This window comes from Rutidosis leptorrhynchoides, chromosome 5, assembly GCF_046630445.1.
Source record: "Rutidosis leptorrhynchoides isolate AG116_Rl617_1_P2 chromosome 5, CSIRO_AGI_Rlap_v1, whole genome shotgun sequence".
Taxonomy (NCBI): domain Eukaryota; kingdom Viridiplantae; phylum Streptophyta; class Magnoliopsida; order Asterales; family Asteraceae; genus Rutidosis; species Rutidosis leptorrhynchoides.
The window spans coordinates 161,773,618-161,792,840 of record NC_092337.1 but is presented as its reverse complement, the minus strand read 5'-3'; the positions used below and the strand labels follow the sequence as shown (position 1 = coordinate 161,792,840).

General features: G+C 36.0%; 1 pseudogene; it reads left to right on the top strand.

Moving 5' to 3' along the window:
- The first annotated feature begins 184 nt into the window (after positions 1-184).
- On the top strand, positions 185-18,272 carry LOC139849138 (poly(ADP-ribose) glycohydrolase 1-like; annotated as a pseudogene).
- The last annotated feature ends 951 nt before the right edge of the window (positions 18,273-19,223 follow it).

Below are 19,223 nucleotides of genomic sequence, written 5' to 3'. Positions count from 1 at the left end.
TAATTATACATATACATATATAATCTACTTACTTGCAATCACTTACACAATTACCGCATACACGCTAGCAATATAATTAACATACCATCGCAAAGTATAACTTTAAAAATTCCAATACGCAAGCTAGCACAAACAATAGCATATAATCCGAACAATATAATATGCTACACTACAACACATAACTATGGTTAACCATTATCACATACATGGGAACGGTGCTCGCACAATGATCGTTGGTACTCGCACAATGACCGTTAGTATAAACTAACCCCCAAAGTGGACGTCCGCACTTACCAACCACCCTTCACGCACATGATTAACTATCGACACACACACAAGGGAATGGTACTCGCACAATGACCGTTGGTACTCGCATAATGACCGTTAGTGTACACTAACCCCCTAGGTGGACGTCCGTACTTACCGAGCCACCCTTCACGCACATGTGGTCTCTATTGCACAAAAGAGTAGTGAATCCACAAGCCCGGATAACACTATAGTGAATCCACACGCCCGGATAACACTAACCACAAGCCTGCAAGCAAAAACTAAATACGCATATATATAATTATTCCACTCACCTTGGAAATGTCCGCACGAGTAGTGTATTATGATCTCCGTCCTCATATCCGAGCAAATAGTTACCTATATCGCATATAGGCATAATATACACATAAATATACATTCTCTAAAAGAGAATCCGACACAATTATCCCTTAGCCGAGGGATCACACCTTGCTCGCCAAAACCTGCCCATTTAACACCTAATGGACACAAACCAACCCATAAGTGCAACTAACACTTAATGCACTTGATCATACAAAACAAACCCATAAGTGTAACTCGACCCAAATTGCACTTAACCACTAAAACAAGTCAAGTTAGACCCATAAGCACCATTACTAGTGATATGTCATAAAATCACCAATTTAACACGTAACACAAAGTTTGACTTCCATTGACCAAATTAGGTTTAACTCACTTTGACTTTTCAAATTACACCCAAAGTTCCTACGATCACTAACAACTAGTGATTGTGTCTCGAAATCATCATTTGACACCAAAAATCAAGAACACTTGACCCATTTCGACTCAAAACCCATTTTGACCCAAATTAGGGTTTACACCCAAAATCAAGTCAACACACACCAAGATCACTAGCACACAAGTGTTCTAAAGTTTAACCAACACATGCAAGATCCAAACTTACAATTTCATCAATCAAAACCCTAAGTCACCAATTTGGGTTTACTTACATGAATCTTACCCAAAACCCCCAAATTTCATAATAAGAGGGTTATAACTCTAACTAGCATAAACCCTAACTCAAACAATAATCTTAACAATGAAATTCGGATTTAGAACTTACCAACACTACCACAACGTAGACGTGAACGAGGTGAACAACATTAACTCTCGTGACTTGACCCGATTCACTCATCTTCTTCCTCAACCCAAACTCTCTCTCTAAAATGGGTTCCTCTCTCTCTAGGATTGGATGAGAGTGTTTGAGAAGGTGAACATGGGGATAAGAATGAAATTGGATCAGTTTTAATGGCTCAATCGACCCCCAAGTGAAAAGACTCAAATACCCTCTTTTAAAAACTTTAAAATTTCACAGCTGGCCCATCAGGCCATTTGGACGACGTCCAAAAAGTCTGGACGGCATCCAAATGCACTAGGACTGAAACAACATTTTGTTTTTGTCATAACTTTCAAATCGTAACTCCTTTTTCGATGAATCAAATATCGTTGGAAACGTAATAAGATTTACTCTCCAATGGTAAGGTTTTAGAACATTAACTCAAACTTTATTTGAGATCCAAATATACGCTTACATGCCTTATAATTCGAATGACGTCCAAAATAACGTGTAACTAAAAACGGAATGTTACAGCGATTTTCCATTTTATGAGTTTATTGTGCTACAATTGTTACCTGCTTTCAACTTCAGAACTACGTCGTATAAATCTCTTCAAATTAACCGATTGATGAATCAATCAATTGATCTATTGAATCTTAGATTAATCAATTAGGTATAAAAAGTTGAATTTAAGTTCTGAATTTAAGAAATGATCAATCAATCTTTTTTTATCAGCACTTTCCAAAGGTCCCGAACACAGCAAAGTTGATTCCGGCGAAGTCCTCTTCCTCGCAATTTCCGACCTCCGTCAATCACTTAATCTTTTCGATGATGCCCTAGTCTTTTCCACCGCTGACGGTTTCTCTATTCTTCGATGATGTAAGCAATTCTAGTTCTAATAATCATAATTATTATAACTATTTGACTATATTATTATACGTAACAGTAAACTTAATGTTACCTGCTTACATAAAATGATACACATTTTGTTTCTAATTTTTAAGAATTGTGTTTTGATAGGTAGCTATAGAAAATTGAATATTTGATGCATATAAATTAAATCTGATAATTGATGAGTTCCTGAGAACATGAATCGATATGAATTTCTGAATTTTGTTGAATATTTGGATAAATGTGTTACTAAAGTAACGCTAACATTGACAGTTTCCCTATGTCTTTAGATGATGAATGCAACATTAATAATTATTATGCGTACATTAGGCTTTATTTACGAATATTGATACACATGTTGTGGCTGATTAACAGATATATGTTTTGAAAATTAGTTACATCTATGTGATCATAATTAAAAACCTGACATGTCAGAAGTTCATGCTTACATGAACTCATAAAATGATATTAATTTTACTGTTAAATTTGGACAAATTTGTTAGTGAAGTGATTATATTCACTGATAGAATTTATGTAACACTGCTTCGTTATGAATAGTTATGGTTAAAAGATTGAAGAAATAATGTGTTTAATACAATACGAAACCATACATTAATGTATTGAAAGTGTGTGCAGTAGTGCTTAACTTATCCTTCAACTTTTAAATTTATAAAACTTTTTATTTAATACACTTTAACATCCTAACGAGCAACAAAACCCGATCAGATATATTATTTTAGGTTATCGTCCCAAAAGAGCGTAGATGAGGATAAGAGTTGTTTTATTATATAATTTAATTCTTATTAAAAAATTGAAGATAGATTTTTATGTCTTTTATGAGATAGATTCTTATCTCTTAGAAAAGAGATGCTTTAAGTGGTAAACAAAATAGTAAAATAAAACAAGGAATTGAAGATTCAAAATAAACAGATAAAAGTAAAAGCTGTTACATGAACAACTAACTCATACGGGAATCATATTAGGAAAGTTTCATAACTTATATTAACATAAAGAAGAATAATAATCATGGACCAACTATCATCCCTTATTAGGTTAAACTAAGTGGCGCATATCATTCAACAAGTAGGACTTAAAGCATATGCTAGATATGTGATGTGCATAACTAACATCTTAATTCTTCGTGTTTAATTCAATTACATAATACACATTAATCTTGTGATGAGAATCAACATGCAAATAGACTGACAAATCATATAAGCTATTAAACACCAAGTAGATCAACTCAAGTTACTAGCTGAAAGTCAATTACTACTAAGTTCTCATGCAATCATTAATTAAACAAATCCAAACGAAGGTTCTTCGATTAAGCCTAACTAAATCAAACTCTATTATATAAGCGTAATTTCAATTAAACAAGTTTATCACTATGAAGCTTTTTTTTTTTAACTTAGTTGCGTGCAATCCAATTTAACAAGTTTGATGGACTAGATCTAAACAAGTAGCATGAATCGAATAATAGATCATCGAATCAAGTACTAATCAATCCTAAAATCATGTTATTTAATCATTAAGCATTGCAAACAAGTGCATTTAAGCAAAAAAGATTCGAAATAGTTCAAACATTATTACAGAAACTCGACTATACAGATCTGGAAAAGAACCAGAAACTGTACAGATGAAGCACACGAAGCCGGTGGCTTCCTTCCAGCCAAGCCAGCGGCTTGTGTTGGTGAGGCCGGCAGTTTCATCTGATTCCCAGATGAAGTTCAGTTTTCGTCCACGTAACCACTATGAACATTTAGTTCATAGAAGAAGACGAACAAAAACAATTACAGTAAATAAAATAAATTAAACAATAAAGTAAAATAGAATCATACCTTAACAAGGTAGATGCAAGAAACTTGAATTAAAACTTAAATGATTCTTGATTACAATGAATAAATCTAATCTAAGGGTTTAGAGAAAACCCTAAAAGAAAAATGAACTAACAGAATTATTGAATTACTGAACTATTTCATTACTGAATTACATATTAAAACTGAGACCAGAGACCTATATTTATAATATTTAGAAACAATGGCCAAGCCGGCGGCTTCCGTGGGAAGTCGGTGGCTTACCTTAGGTCGGTGACTCCTTCTGCATGTTAAACTTAATCCGCAAGCACAAATCTTTTAACCGTCATAACTGAGCCGACGGCTTAGTGGAAGGCCGGCGGCCTCAGTGATCTGGCAAATCTTTCTGATTTTGTTTCCATTTTTACTTGAACTTGGTCGATAAGTTGAGAAACCGTGCTCATTAGGCCGGCGGCTTCAGGATGAAGCCGGTGGCTTCCTTTGCTATTTACTTGGTCAACAAGTTCATCCAATTTTAAAGAAATTCTGGAACATTCTGGCATATTCAACTCCAAAGCCGGTGGCTTCCTGGACTAAAGGTCGGCGGCTTCACAGCCTTTCCTGCAATTTTCTCTGTTTTTGATCCTGTTTGATACATAACTTTGATAAAAACTCTTAGAAATACCTTTTTTCCCATTTTACCCATTTTAGTGTGTTTTGGGATTATAATGTCTTTAAAATACTAAGATAACTTCTCAAAATGTTATCAAAAAACTGTATAATTTAGGAGTTATCATACATCCTGACTCAATTTCTCATTATGAGATCAAACCAAGGACCTATGGATGTCTGAGCTTTCCCATCCCTATGTGCAATACAACAGTGTCCTAATGGAGGAGAAGTATTTATAATTTCTACTCTAATTAATTACGGAGTAGTTAGATATGAAAATTGTAGGTTTGGTATACTTGTTGCTCTTATTTGGATGTTAGAAATATTAAATGAAATCTGGTATATCCTGAGTGCATACAATAGTTGATCCTAATTCTATAGCAAAACTTTTGAATTGTGTTCAAAAAAGTAATTTGAATTATATTGAAGTTATGGTTTTATTGCTTGATATTTAATAGTGTGTAAATTTTATATCTGACCAGCTAATGTCACGTGCTGAAGCTAATAAGTGGTTTGGAGAGATACTTCCAACCTTGTTAGATTTACTGTTGCGGCTTCCATCAATGCTAGAAGCTCATTATAAGAGTTCAGACTCCATTGGTTGTGTGCACTATAGGAATGGACTTAAAACTAGTCTTCGCTTGTTGAAGTCACAAGAGGCTGGCATGGTTTTACTTAGTCAGGTATAAAAGCACAATAACAAATGAAATATCTGTTGCATTTTTCTCTTGCCTCTTTACATGCAAGTTCATGAAGCAAATCTTTCAGTAGTTTTGAGAAATGACACATGGTTGTATGTCCTGTTTTGTTAGGTTTGTTGGGTTGTGTGATATTAGGTTCTGTTTATGTGATGTACGTATTATTTTAAAATTCAGTTTAGTTGAATACGAATCCTGTCTCACATTTATGGACAATAGTAAAAATTCTCATTGTCTTCTTCAAGGTTCACTTGCTTTCATTTGTTTGGTTTTTCATTTTGTGCATCCGTACGTTTGAAAAATGTTATTAATTTGGGTACACGAGTTTTTAATTAAAGTTTACAATTTATTGTTAGGAATTCGGTAGGCCCTAACAAGATCGGTGATTCATGCAAATTACCAAAGCCACAATGACAAATGATTAAATAAAGCATGAACGATAAAATAAAGATGCATAAATGACACGGATATTTAACGTGGTTATATTCCAACTCCAAAACACGGAGAAGGGTTTACTCCGCGGGCGCAAACCAGAGATTTTCTTATATTATTGTGCACACATTACAATGAGGCTAGGGTTTACAATTTATAGGAAGCGTTCAACTTGTCCACAAAGTTAAACTTGTCCTTCAAGCAAAAGACATTCCATTAATATCTATTACTTGCTCCATACTCCATTCCTAATAGAAGATTTAATTAAGGAAACAAGATCTCTACAACTTGTTCACCAAGTCAAGCTCTCTACACCTTGTTCACCAAGTCAAGCTCCCTAAGACTTGTTCACCAAGTCAAGCTCCCTAAGACTTGTTCACCAAGTCAAGCTCCCTACGACTTGTTCACCAAGTCAAGCTCTCTTTGACTTGTTCCTTTGATCAAATTCTTCACACCATTAACAATCTCCCACTTGAAGACTTTGAGAAAACTCTTCACTACTCAATAATCTCCCACTTGAAGATTTTGAACAAACCCGAACATCAATCTCCATTCCATCCAAGAAAGCCAAACCACCATTATACCGCCAAACTCCATTTGGGACACGCACACTCATCACATGTGTCAAATGAGTAGACTTTCGATACAAGGTCTTCAACACTACTTGTCGGAACTAGAAATCAATAACCGCCTCAACTGCCAATGTTGTTCAAACACCCATAGCAACTCCCAATTTCCTCTCAACTACGACTTTTGATACCGCCAGAATCAAACATCCAGGTCACGCCGCTCTTCCACATCAGAGGGAAGGAAGTCTTTCGACATCAAAACCGCTAAGCTTCAACCCGATCTCCAGTTACTATCATGGTCTATCTCGGTTTCTTGCACCACCATCTTCTTACACAAGAAGATCAATTGAAGTATGCAACTCTTCAGTTATAGGATTCTTCATGAGACTACACCGCCTCACCGATCACTCTAGACATGTCCAATCCCGAACACACATGTCAATGATCACCCTCGTACAGGATTTCACTATCTACCTATGATTTTATTTCCCAGCAATTAGAAAATCCAACAGACGCCTTTGTAGACTATTCACCAAGGCTCCAATGAGAACGTAACCATAGCCTTGAAATCTACGGCTTCGAACTTTTCCCGCTTTCTCGCTGGTAGACTGACCCACCGCATAGCTATGAATTTCACGAACATATCTTCTCATTCCAAGCACGCTCCCACTATACAAGTATAAAATAAAACTGCGGCTATCCGAGAATAATCTGGTTCGTTCAACTGGTCAGTTACAAATCTCTTTCCAATCGAGGGTATGTCTGCAGCATCCAAGTACCCTAGTGTTATACGCACTAATCATGTGAATACCAGAGACCCACGTTGCATAACCGTCTCCATAACTCCAATTAGTCGTCAAACTCCCACTAGCTCAGTACTTTCGTTAGTTACCAAACTTCGACTGAGTTCCCGGCACCCTCTAGAAAGCACAAGTTCTAGGACTTACAAGATTATCCACTTCTACCATCACCTGAAGATTCCTAATTGGTCACCCTGAAGAAAATTCGCTTGCTTTGTTGTACTAATGTCGACCAAACCCAAAACACCAGTCGAACTCGTCATATCCGACAACTTTAAACCAATTTCTTCAGTGAGAGAAGCTCTAACCCTGCTCACATATTCCATATACTATAGAATATTCGACTAAATACATTAGTCGACCCGTTCAATAATCCAATGTTGGACTTTGGTTTGCACCATAATAAACCTCCCCTCAAACTCAAGTTCAACTCTGCATCCCTCCAATGATAGTCAAGATCCAACCTACTTTAGTACCTGCCGCAACCTTAGAACACAACTTGAATGAGACCACATCAAGTCTACTTACGGTACAAGGCTCCAAGATCAACTCATCCACTGAGGGTACACAACCGCCTGTGCCAACCAAGGGGCTAAGCCAACCGTCGACATGCTGCAAATGTCACGTTGCGCTATCCACACATCCAGACTACAACCTACGAGTATCCAAACTTCCACGATAACTCCCACTGTCGATTTCCATACGAATGCCCATTGTTTGCTACCTTACCGCCCAAACCTGAGAGAAACCATCTCTTAAACACACATTTGTTTCTTCCCCATATTCGATGTATGACTTTGGTTTGCACCATAACAAACCTCTTCTTAAACCCAAATCCATACGGGCCTCCCTTCTAACGATAGTTTGGACCCAACTTTACCGCCGCCAAACAGAACTCTCAAACTGTCTGTGTGTGCGGACCAGTGAGATTTCGATACAAGACTTCAGGATCAACTCACCATTACCAAGGGAACGCACGCACACTGAGAGGTGCGCCCACAGCGCCGTCCTTCACATCTGGAATATATTATGGCTCCTGTAACAAAGCTACATCTCTGAAAAATCACAGCCTTTATCGCCCAAAGATTTGCAAAACAAATCGTCTCGCCACTAGCAACATCAAAACCGGAACTCTCTCATAAAACTGCCGCATATTAAAAAAATCGTATCTCAAGATCCAACGGTCCGTCATCACCAAAATTTTACCACTCTTAGATCGGTACTTCTGGAACCTACATTCCAAGTTTCAGGTCGATCCAATGGTAGAAGAACCCTCTATGATTTTTCTCTCTGCAGCTCCAAACCCAAACGACTGCAATTTTGAAAAAACATAATTCCAGATCTAACTGTCTGATCGCTGTCAAATTTTGATCATCACTAGACCTATACCTCATTTACTTACAGTAAAATTTTCAAGGCGATCCGACAGTTAACGAACCCGTAGTGATTTTTCTTCTCTAACAGCTCCGTAACAAAACTTTGAACATAAGCATTCGAAAAATCATATCTTGAAATCTAACAGTCCGATCATCCTCAAATATTTACAGTCACTCGAACTATGTATTTAGCACCTTCAACAAAAATTTCAAACTGATCCAACGGTTAACGAACGTGTTACAATTTTTCTCCTCCAGCTGCGCAGTAGAATCCGAATTTTGAAAGTCATCATTGCCTCGAACGGGACTGCAAGGAATGATAACTTAGATCCGATACCCGAATCTTCCCGAAAATCTCTTATCAACAAGACCCATCGATCCGATCATCGACCCCGTTGACTGATCCCATGATCATGATACATGTTGCATCACATCATATACCCGTCGTTCGTTCACCATACTTTCAGTTCGCCATCGTGCCCATACTCGAACCTTGAGCTCTAGATACCACTTGTTTGGAATTTGGTAGGCCCTAACAAGACCGGTGATTAATGCAAATCACCAAACCCACAACGACAAACGATTAAATAAAACATGAACGATAAAATAAAGATGCATAAACAACACGGATATTTAACGTGGTTATATCCCAACTCCAAAACACGGAGAAGGGTTTACTCCATGCATGCAAACCAGATATTTTCTTATATTATTGTGCACACATTACAGTGAGGTTAGGGGTTACAATTTATAGGAAGAGTTAAACTTGTCCACAAAGTTAAACTTGTCCTTCATGCAAAAAACATTCCATAAATATCTATTACTTGCTCCATACTCCATTTCTACTAGAAGATTTAATTAAGGCAACAAGATCTCTATGACTTGTTCACCAAGTCAAGCTCTCTACAACTTATTCACCAAGTCAAGCTCCCTACGAATTGTTCACCTAGTCAAGCTCCCTAAAACTTGTTCACCAAGTCAAGCTCCCTACGACTTGTTCACCAAGTCAAGCTCTCTTCGACTTGTTCAGTGTTGTAAATCTCCTTATTTCTCCCCGAGATCTCCCCAAGATCTCGTTTTTGGAAGGCCGCCGAGACGAGATGTCCATCTCCCATGATTTCTCGGTCAACAGGGTCAAACATGGTCAAAGCCTCGATTTCTCGAATTTTCTCCCTCATTTCTCGAGTTTTCTCATAAAATCTCGTAATTTTTCGGATTTTCTCGCTCATTTCTTCAAATTACTTGTAAAATCCCGTAAAAATTTATATAAATGTACAAAAATTTATTTATTTATATATATTTATATTATAAAAACAAAAAAAAGTCAACGTAAGTCAACACCCGAGATCTCCCCGAGATTTTTCCGAGATGCCGAGATCTCCCCAATAATGTCCAAACGAGATCTCCCCGAGATCCGAGATCTCCAACCTTGCTTGTTCCTTTGATCAAATTCTTCACACCTTCAACAATCTCCCAAGACTTTGAGAAAACTCTTCACTACTCAATATTTATGAACCAGGAACTGATCAGTGCTCTTCTTTCATGCTCTTTCTTTTGTTTGTTTTCAACCAGTAGTAGAGGTGCCAACCATCTGCAAGTGATCAACTTTGATCATTTATTTGCGTATGTGTTCTTATTTATAAATTATCTTCAACCTTTTTTATTTTAGACCACTTTTAACCTGTCAGTATATGATGTAGTTGATGCTAGTTTTGATTGTATGATAACCCTTTTTGTTATACATCTGATTTTCTTGTCATCTAGAGCCTACATGACAACTACACTGAGCAATAGGAGAACAAGATAAAATGCATCATTCATTATTTTGAGAGAATTTGCTCAAGTATGCCAGCTGGCAATGTCTCATTTGAGAGGAAAGTGCTTGAAGTTGATCATACTCTTGACTACATTCCCTACCCTGTGGCTGAATCATGGAGTAAATCCATGGTGTCCCTATGTCTGTTTGAGGTATTGTCTCTACTGTGTCAGCCTATACGAAGCCCTAAATATATAACATACAATATTATTTCAAAATATCGTGAATTAGTTACATGATTTAAAATGATACTTAAATTACTTTGAGTAATTAAAAAATTCTGATCATTGTAGACCCTTTATGTAGCATGTGTGTGATGCTTGATGTACATGCATTCACTACTTTTTCTGTTTATCTAAATGAACTTTCATGTTGTTCTCCTGAAGTTAATGACACGACCTATATTTTGAGTTTTGTCATTATACCCTTGCAATGATTAAACTATGATTCTATATGTATTAAATGAACGATATATAAAAAATATCATTCTTTTGTTCTTATAAATTTGCAGTTCGGGAAAAAGATCATCCTAATGAATCTCTTGAAGTAGATTTTGCAAACATGTACTTTGGTGGTAGTACTCTAACTAGAGGCTGTGTTCAAGTTCGCATGTTTCTTATCCTTGATATGATTATTTGAAGGCTGTTTACTCTAGTGGAGGTAAATACATATTGTATCATATAGTAAAATGTATTGGTGGCTTCATTTTTACAAAATCATAATATATGTGATTAGTTAGTCCTTTATGAAATTCAACTACTAAAAAAAAAAAAAAATGAAATATGTTATAACCTTGTATTTTGTGATTATATATCTTAGGAAGAGATCTGTTTCATGATCAACCCACAATTAATAGCCGGAATGCTTTTTATGTCATGTATGGCAGATAATGAGGCTATAGAAGTTATTGACCCTGAAAGATTTTCTAATTATACAGGGTTAGCATGATCTGCAGGTTGGTTTTTAGATTCATAACTATTTGTAATGGGTACTATTTCTTGATATTTAACTTGTTTCTTGTCTGCATGAGTATGTTTGTGAATATTTTATATTAATACCTCTACTTCCTGTTACGTGTTTGTTATATAGTTACGCTTCTTCGTTCCGGTTTTGTGGTGACTTCCGGGATACAAAACATATAGATGTATTGGGAAGACGTAAAACTAGAATAGTTGCAATCGACTCTTTAGTCAATCCTGGAAAAAGACAATATCGACATGAATTTCTTTTAAGGTATACTAAATTTTAATAAAACTTTAATTCATAAATGTTATCTTCGACTTCTCTAGGTTCATTGTTTATGGAACTTATGATTTAGTGTGCGAGTTTATTCCAATCTGTTATGCCACTATCATTTTTCTTATATTAATTTTATTTTATGCATTACTGTTGATTTCTACTAATAGATTGTTACACATTACTTAAATTAGGGAGGTCAACAAGGCATTTTGTGGCTTTTCGGATCCCTGCAAGTCTGAACGGTACAAGATTTTATTCAAAGTTGATAATCTTTCGAAAGCTCAGCTGGGTCAAGATTATTTAAGTCTGGATAGCAGATCAGATATTGTTTTGGTGTGAGATTTTCTACCTCTTACTGTCAAATTTTGCATTATATGTTGGAGTTATTACTGTTTCCCCTTTATATGATTCAGACATTACTAGGTTCAAATTATGGATTACTAAAAAATTTTGTATCATTCATCGCCTTATTTTTTCATTCATTACCTCATTCTTATCATTAATCACCTCTTTTTTATCATTCATTTTGTTTTTCATCATTCATCACCTCATTTTTATCATTCATCACCTCCTTTTTATTATTCTTATATCTTTTTTATCATTCATCTTGTGTTAATCATTCATCACCAACTTTTTATTATTCATCTTTTTTTAGTCATCACCTTCTTTTTTATCATTCATCACCTTATTTATCATTCATCACCTCCTTTTTGTCATTCATCTTGTTTTTTTGTCATTCTTCACCTCATTTTTTCCAAATCTTTCATCATTAATTATATCCTTTTTTATCATTCATTAAATCTTTTTTTTTTATCATTTACCTCCTTTTTATCATTGATCACCTAATGTTTATCATTCTATCACCTTTTTTTTTATCATTCATTGCCTCATTTTTAACATTAATTACCTCCTTTTTATCATTCATCTTTTTTTTTATCATTCATCACGTTATTTTGTCATTCTTCAATTATCATTTATCAGCTATCTTTATCATTCACTAGGTATTTTTATTATTCATCGGATATTTTTATCATTCATCGGGTACTTTATCATTCATCACGTTCGTTTATCATTCACCGTTTATCATTCACCAGCTACTTTTATCATTCATTTGGTATTTTTATCAATTATCGGGTATTTTGATGAATTATAAATGCTTGATGAATGATACAGTTTTTTGGTAAATGAGAAGTGTTTGATGAATGATAACCGTATTCCGATAAAAGATAAGTGTTTTGTATATAAATGACAACAATTAGATGAATGATAATTGTTTGATAATTGGGCATTTGGTCTAGTGGTATGATTCACGCTTTCGGTGCGGGAGGTCCCGAGTTCGATTCTCGGAATGTCCTATTCTTTTTTATAAAACTAATCATATTATATCAACTATTTGAAATTTCACAACTTTTGTAACTCTATTAAAATGTTTGATGATATAAAATATTTTAATGCAAGATAATCATTTTGTGATGAATGATTATTATTTTCTTATGAATCATAACTGATTTTTAAAAAATGATAGCTATTTGATGAAAAATAATTTAGATGAATGATATTTTTTTCTAATGAATGATACATGTTTGATGAATGATAATTGTCTGATGAAATGATAAATGTTTTCCGATGAATTATAATTTTTTCCGATGAATGGTAATTATTTTTCGATGAATGATAAATGTTCTTCGATGAATGATAAACGTTTTTCGATGAATGATAAATGTTTGATGAATGATAAATATTTATCGATGAATGATAATTGTTTGATGATAATTGTTTTTTTAATGAATGATAAATGTTTTTCGATGAATGATAAATGTTTTTCTGATGGTTGGTGGTGGTTAGGGTGGTTGGTGGTGAAGGTTGGTTGTGGTGGGTGGTAGTGGTTGTGATGGTTGGTGGTGGGTGGTGGTGGTTTTTGGTGGTGGTGGTTGGTGATGCTGGTGGTAGGTGGTGGTCGTGGTGGTGGGTGGTGGTCGTGCTGGTGGTTGGTGGTGTTGATTAATGGTGCTAGTTGGTGATGGTAGGTGGTGGTGGTGGTGGATGGTGGGTGATGGTTGTGGGGGCAGTAGTGATGGTTGATGGTGGGTGGTGGTGGTGGTTGGTGGTTGTGGTTGGTGGTGGTGGTATGTTGTGTTGGTTGATGGTGATGGTGGTGATAGTTGGTGGTGTTGGTTGGTGGTGGTTGGTGGCGGGTGGTGGTAGGTGGTGGTGGTGGCGGGAGGTAGGTGGTGGTGGATGGTTGTGATGGTGGTGGTGGTTGTTGGTGGTGGGTGGTGCGTGGTTGGTGGTGATATGTGGTGGTGGGTGGCGGGTGATGGTGGTGAGTGGTGGTGGCGGTTGGTGGTGGCAATGGGTGGTGGTGGTTGGTGGTGGTAGGTAGTGGTTGGTGGTGGTAGGTGGTAGTGTTGGGTGGTGGTTGGTGGTGGTAGGTGGTTGTGGTGGTGGTGGTAAGTAGTGGTGGTTGGTGGGTTGTGGTGGTGATGGGTGGTGGGGGGTGGTTGTTGGTGGTTGGTGGTAGGGGTGGTGGGTGGGTGGTGGTTGGTGGTGGGTGGTGGTGGGTGGTGGTGGTGTTGGTGGGGGGTGGTGGTGTTTGGTGGTGGCGGTGGGTGGTGGTGGTGATGGGTGGTGGTGGTTGGTAATGAAGGAGGTTGGTGGTAGTGTTGGGTGGTGGTGGTTGGTGGTGGATGGTGGTGGTTGGTGGGTCTCGTGGGTGGTGGCATTGGGGGTGGTGGTTGTTGGTGGTGTTGGATTGTGGTGTTTGGTGGGGGTGGGTGGTTGGTGGGTTGTGGTGGGTGGTGGCGGTGGGGGGTGGTTGTAGGTGGTGGTGGTGGTGGTGATAGGTGGTGGTGGTGGGTGGTGGGTGGTGGTTGATGGTTGATGGTGATGGGTGGTGATTGATGGTGGTGGGTAATGGTGGTGGTTGGTGGTGGTGGTGGTGGGTGGTGGTGGTGGTGATGGTGGGTAGTAGGTGGTGGTGGTGGGTTGTAGTAGGTGGTGGTGGTGGTGGTGGGTAGTAGGTGGTGAGTGGTGGTTGGTGGTTGTGGTGGTTGGTGGTGGTGTTGGGTGGTGGTGATGAGTGGTGGTGGTTGGTGGGTGGGTGGTAGCGGTGGTGGCAGTAGCGATGGGGGGTGGCCGGTGGTGGTTGGTGGTGGTGGGTGGGTGATGGTGGTGCTAGTGGTGGTGGTTGGTGGGTGGTGGTTAGTGGTGGTGGTAGTTGGTGGTGGTTGGTGGTGGTGGGTGGTGGTGGGGGTGGTAAGTGGTATGTGGTGGTAGTGGTGGTTGCTGGTTGTGTTGGATGGTGGTGATGATGAGTGGTGGTGGGTGGTGGTGGTGATGAGTGGTGTTGGGTGGTGGTGGTGTTTGGTGGTGTTGGTGGTGGTGGTGATGGGTGGTGGTGGATGGTAGTGGTGGTCTTTGATGGTAGTAGGGTGGTCGGTCGTGGTGGTGGGTTGTGGTGATGATGGTGGTACATAAATATGTTAATTTTTGTATATTCAGTTTTTATTAATTATAATTATTTAAATTACTTTTTTTCTCTTCTATACATTTTAAGTTAAAATGAAGTTTTATGATATTTTGTGGCTTACATTTCAAAAAGATACAGAACTCCAGGAACTCTTATTAACCGTTAGATTAAGTACATCTATGGCTATTATAATATATTAATAATTAAAAATTAATTAATAATAGGTTTACACTAAAAGGGGTATTTACGGAATCCAATATTATAAAAGGGATCTGAACACTTACTATGTGACACATAACCGATGATACGATCTCCGGTTCTAAAGGGATTCAAATTATATTCCTTAATTTTAAGCAAATATGCGTATAACTGCAAGTTAATTTTTTGTTATCTTCTTTAACTGAACCGCCAATATTCAAGAAGAACAAATAAAATCTCTGTGTAATCGTCCAAAACCGAGGTATGTTTACTTTTTTATGTTCATAAAAAGCGACTAAAATTAGAATGGGTTATTCATATTACTAATTATTGAAAGCAAAATATTTTATTTCAGTGTCGTAGTATATGGAATCGGCGAAGAAAAATTCAATTAGTGATGCCAAGAAGACAGGTATGTTAACTTATCAAAGATTATTTGGTGCAACAAGTGAGTCTTTGTTCACAATTCAGTGCAGACTCATGTTTTTTTTTTTTTTTTTTTTTTTTTATGTGCATTATTGTTCACAAGTTAAATTGGTTGATTGTTGGTGTTATGACGTCTGGTATGAAACATTTTTTATTTTTTATATTTTACATTCTTTTTTTTTTCTTTTTTTTTCTTTTTTTTTGGTGGAAAAATGTTCAGATGTTTTCATGTTTGGTAATTGATGTATGAAATTATGTATTAATATGTTCACATTTGATGCCATAGAGTTACTGAATTCTCTTTGGTTATGTGATTATGTTGAGATGACAAGAAAGTTTAACATGTTCATTAGGTTAAGATGTTCAATAGATGAAATTGTATTAATGTTAACATGTTAATCAGGCGTTTTATCTAACATAGGTTCACATGTACGTGCGTTGTGGATTTTTAAATTCTTTAACAAAGATAACAAAATACGTTGTTTTTTTTTTAAATGACAATAGCAACATACACACACTGATTTTGTTTAGTTATTTGGGTAATTGATGTGTTGTTCATTTGTAGGTGTGTTGATGTATTGGTTAGCTTGCAAATGTAAGCATTTTCAGTATGTTAGTGTTATTTGGATGTTAATAGGAGCATATTGTTCATTAGGTTACTTGTATTATAGGATAACATTTAGAGGTGTGTAGTTGTTCATTAAGGGAACCTGTTTATGACAGCATAGGATAACATGTTTAGTGTTTTTAAAGTTATTCATTAATGGAACATGTCCAGTTGGTTAACATGTTCATTATGTGAAAATTTATAAATGTTAACATGTTAATTGTGTATTATTTATAATTGTTAGCATGTTCATTAGGTGTTTTATTTATCAAGGATAACAAAATAACCCATGCTTAATTAACAAAGGTTCACGTGTGCATGTTAGCATGTTTTGTTGTTAATTAGTTCGAAATGTTCATTAGGTCACGTACATTTTTTTGTTTGTTAATTAGCTGAAAATGTTAATGATAACAAACTAATAATGGCAGAAATGAGAATGTGAGCTGAATGTTAACATGTTTGGATGTTAATATAAAATTTTTGTTAGGTCGCTTGAATTTGATAACACTAATTTCCAGTGTGTAAGTGAATTTTTTTATTTATTTATTATTTTTTTATTTTTTGAATTATCATTTGTTAGTTTGTAGGTGTGTTGATGTATTGGTTAGCTTGCAAATGTTAACAATAGGAGCATATTGTTCATTAGTTTACTTGTTTGATAGGAGAACATTTATAGTTGTGAAGTTGTTCATTAAGTGAACATGTTACTGACATCAAAGGATAACATGTTTAGAGTTTTTTTAGTTGTTGTTGAAGGGATCATGTCCAGTTGGTTAACATGTGCATTATGTGAAAATTTAGAAATGTTAACATGTTCATTGTGTTGTATTTATAATTGGTAACATGTTCATTAGGTGTTTTATTTATCAATGATAACAAAATAACCCATGAAGACTTTTTAACATTGGCTATTGTGTTTTAATTAACAAAGGTTCACGTGTGCAGGTTAGCATGTTTGGTTGTTAATAAGTTTAGAATGTTCATTAGGTCACGTACAGTTTTTTATGTTTGTTAATTAGGTGAACATGTTAATGATAACAAACTAATAATGGCAGAATTGTTAACTTGAGCAGAAGGTTAACATGTTTGGATGTTAATATAAAATGTTCATTAGGTCACTTGTATTTACTAACACTAATTTATAGAGTGTAAGTGATTTTTTTTTTTTTTTTGTATTATCATTTGTTAGTTTGTGTGATGATAGAACATATCGAATGCGTAGTTATTGTAAAAAAGATGGTTAGTGTGTAGATGGTAATGACTAACTTTATATATTGTTCTAATAATAGCAGCATTAAGATCATCTGGGAATAGTCAACTGAAACTGAAAAAACATTCGGCTGAAGTAGAAGATAATGATTTCGACGTTCGTCCGGTAAGAAACGATTATTCTGAAGGAAAGTCAAATAGTAACAAGAAAACAGGTGATTTAAGCAATAAGCATGCATCAGAAGATACATTGCCTGCAATTAGAACAAGATCTTCGCCGAAGCCATTGTTTAGCGCAATTAAGCGTTTGAGCACATGGAATCTTATGCAGGTGAAGACGTAAGTAGATGGAAATGTGGACCGGGAGAAGAGGGGCATCCACAGAAAACGATTTTGAAAAAGTTAAGGAAGAAATATGTTATAAAGTTTTTTTTTGAACGGCAAGATTGCAACTTACTATCAGATATGTTATAAAGTTACTACTATCAGATCACAACTTACTAAAGGATAATATTTTGTTTAATGCGGGATGTTATACAACCATCGTGAGAAATAATAACAAGTGGATGAAGTCGCGTGGAAGGGGAAATTAAAGAGTGATGAACGTGGATTTGTGAAGCAAATGAAGTTAGTATGTTTTGGTATTTTTTTTCTTATGATTTATAAGAACTGATGTTTTGTTTATGTTGCAGTGGTAACTTTATTTCTGGATAGTAGTCATTTTGTTTATTTGTTATTGGTATTGTTAGGTATGTTTCTTATTTATGGTGAACTGGTGTCATGTGAAAGTTATGTTAACTTCGGTTGTGAAACTCATGTTATGTTTTTTAGTGCACTTGTATGACGTGGTATTCATGGTTTTTTATTATTAGGCCCGTTATTTCTTACGTTTTTTCATGTTATGATTTTTAGTTGGATCTTATTTGATGTTTTGTGTCAATTGAATTTTATGTTATTATGTGAGTGTGTTGATCAATAAAAATAGGTGAATCATAGTGAACAATCCAGAACATATATTAGTGTGTTTTATTTGGATTTTTCAATTGATCGTAATGACCTGAAAATAACTTTGAATAACCATTGTGGACAGTCTGCACAGTTTAACAAGGCGTTTATAATAAATTTATTGTAATAAAAACCTAATTTGATGCAACAAATTGGTAAAACAACACAGGTACTTTAAATTCATAATATAGTAATATCTGGAAAACAATTAGGGTTAGGAATCATACTGTAAAAAGTGTGAATATTGCTCATATGGGGAAATAAACTTTAAAGATGATTTAATAGACGTATTACAAATAAAACACCAACACATCGTTCCAAGAAACCGAAACCGTATAAAAACAACGAAACATTGTTCAAAACATAAGATACCAAAAAGTACTTAAAATGTTCAAATCAGTTGCTTTATGTGTGATCATAGTAACCATCGAACGGGATAACTCGTGCATGTCCAGAAGTTTCATTGTGTCCTTCACTTACCCTGCTTTTTTTTCAACATCTTTTCTTTTTCTTTCATCTTTTCACACTTGCGTGAATCATGTGTATCTCGATATTCTCCACATTTTTTGCACAACCTATAACATCGTTTGCGTTTCTTGACATGTCTCTCTTCTCAATAGTTTCGTACTTAAGCAGACCACCACCAAACGTTACACACTT